The following is a 2,873-nucleotide window of genomic DNA, read 5'->3' as shown; positions in this document are numbered from 1 at the left end:
TTCCCTCCTGTCATTCCTCCTGCAGGCTCTTTTTCTCTGGAATAACTCCTTGTGGTCATTTTCTGGGCTTTCCTGAGGCTTCCCCAGCCTCTGGATTTTCAAGGGTTCTTCTCCAAGGTTGTCCCCTTGTCCAGCCAGGGGGTTTTTGTCCTTCCCTTGSCCCCTGCTCTTGCCTTCTCTCCGCTTCCCACAGTGGATTTTTGGGTCTCCTGGGGTGTTTTTCTCACAATTCAACACCTTCTCCTTTCCAGCCTTTCTCTGCCGAGTCCTGGATCGGGATGGAGGCATCTCCCCAAAATCCAGGGATGTGAGGGCTTATCTCAGCTCCCCTGTGAAAGGAAAACACGGTGAATTTTGCTGTGAAAAAGCTACAGAGAGAGGCCAGGAGCTCCTGAGCACGAATTTATCTCGTTTCTGGGGAGACAAATGAATGTTTGCAGACCTTTACCTGTGCAGTGCCAAACTGACTGCCCTGTTCCCAGTTAATCTCTGGTTTAGTTTTTCACAGATCACCCTGATTTTCCTTTTTTTTATAGAATCATAGAATATGCTGAGCYRGAAGGGACCCACCAGGATCACYCAAGTCCAGCTCCTGGCCCTGCCCAGGACACCCCAAAATTCCCCCATTCGGGCTCTTGCCCAAGCTCAGTCACCTACAGGCAACTGAATCTTTGTCAATGATTTTGTACTGCTGACAAAGGTTTGGGCACACCATAGTTTAAGAGAAAATTATGATTTTATTTCAGTTTTTGCTTCTCCAATTGATGCCTCAGGATTTCATTTTCTCTATTYCCATGTCTCTGTAMCCCTGKRATTCTWCAGTGTTTAACTCCAGACTCCACAGACAGTGCTGAGCTCCTGCTCTCCCATTTTTACACAAAACAATTCCTCTGCAGCCCCAAACTCAAGGACACCTCCCTGTGCCAGGCCCCAAGAGATGGAAACAASAGAGAATTGGGGGAGCCAAGTTGGAGTTTTTGACTGCATTGGCTGCAGCTGCAATTGGAGGATTCAGCAAATCCCGATGTGCAAATGGACAAAAGTGAGAAAGGGTGAAAAAGCCGTGAGCCATTGTCCATTGTGGGTGCAGCCCCTGGCTGGGCTGGGACTGCCCTGGATGGCCCTGGAGGTCCTTCAATAAATACAACTGCTTTTACTCTCTGAATTTTGTCTGGTCTCTGTTTTAGTTAAACCCATTAAAGTATCACAATAACCTTCCTCGTGCTGAAGAAGAGAGGAGTACGTGTAATAATCGATGTGAAGTAAGTGTCAAACACCACTCCAGGGTGTCACAACATCCCCACACAGCTCCCCCTGGGTGCTCTGACATTCYCTGGCAGTCTGGGAAATGTTCAGGACCCCAAGTGTTAACCTGGTTATCTCTTTCTTTCCTCTAATCATATCCAGGGAATAAAGGATGCAAAAGTGTCCAAAGGATTGGTCCTGATCTCTCCAGCTGACACAAAATATCCCTTCTGTCCTTTCCATACAGATCCTTTTTATCCTTTCTATGTAGAGCCTTTATTTCATGAGTTAATATTTGCTGTTTCAGGCAGCAAAGCCCCACTGGGGCTCCCAGCTCCACTTCTGCCCCTGTGAGGGAATGAAATTCTGATGGCAGAGCCTGAGTTTGGGTCCCCAGCACCAAACACTGCGAGGAAAAACTCCAAACCACCCAAGAGTGAGGGTGCAGCTGCAAGGAAATGATGGATCAGGGAAAGGAAAACTTGGAGGTGAATGGAAGAGGTGAATGGGACTGAGGGAAACATTTTACAGCAAGGAAAGCCATGAGTCTGCAATATCTTTCCGAAGAAAAAGGGTAAAAAGGCTCCAGCTGGGGGCATTTGGAACCATCTTGGAGTTTACATCACCCAGTGATGGGCAGGGAACAAACCAGCACTCAGGACAGGGAAATTCCATGATCTGTTTTATCCTCTCATCTCTTTCTCTGTTAAAAGATTCCCTTTTCTCCTTTTCCTTTTTCTTTGTTTTCCACATAGGCAGAATTTTCCACAGGCAGAAACCTCCCCCCACCCCAGATCTACAAATTTGTCAGTGGGTAACAGAGGATGGAGCAGCCAAGACTTTGTTACCAATTCCTCCAAGCTCCACCAGGCATTAATTTATTTAAAGGCTGAAATGCAGTGTCTGGAACCCTCCAGTCAGATGTCAGGCTATTATGGGATGYTGGTGATATTTTACCTGTCTGCTCCTCTGTCCCTGCCTCACAGTGACTGTGGGTGCAGTGTCTGTCCTCAGCCCAAAATGGTTCTGGACAGGGTTTTTTTTTTTTGGAATTTCCATCCAAAGGCATCTCCCCCAAGGAAGGGGATGGGGGAAAGCAAACAGTCAGGATTGCAATTCCTGCTTTACAAATTTTAAACCTTTACAGCTGCTATAAAGCCTGACAAGGAATGAGAATTTTTAGCATTTAACATCTCTAGAAAGATGGAAATCCAGCCATTCTCCATAATATCTTACGATCTGCTTGCAGACTGGAACTTCTCCAAGCATCTTTACAAGCTATTAAAATTAATTTTGAAGAAAAACCACCGAAAATCACATTTCAGCACTCTGGGAGCAGCTCTGTAGGAGACAACTCCGTGAATCACAAAGTTTGCCTCACCTCAGTCACTCCGAGGAGGGCAGCAAAACCACATTTGAGATTTCCACAGCTCAGGAAGGCTGATGCTGTAGGAAAAGCACCCTTGGTGTGTGTCAAGCACAGGGTCTCACTGCAAATGTTGGTTCCTTTTCTGTGCCRCCCCTTTAGTGCTGCTCGGACTGCAGTGGGGACAAACAGCATCTCCCTTTCCCCCAGCTGCAACTCTGAAGCAAAAAACTGCTGCCCTGAAAGCACTCTCATATCATTC

This window comes from Malurus melanocephalus, unplaced genomic scaffold (genome assembly GCF_030028575.1).
Source record: "Malurus melanocephalus ecotype Western Australia unplaced genomic scaffold, MMel_1.1 scaffold_509, whole genome shotgun sequence".
Taxonomy (NCBI): Eukaryota; Metazoa; Chordata; class Aves; order Passeriformes; family Maluridae; genus Malurus; species Malurus melanocephalus.
This window is presented reverse-complemented; position numbering follows the sequence as displayed.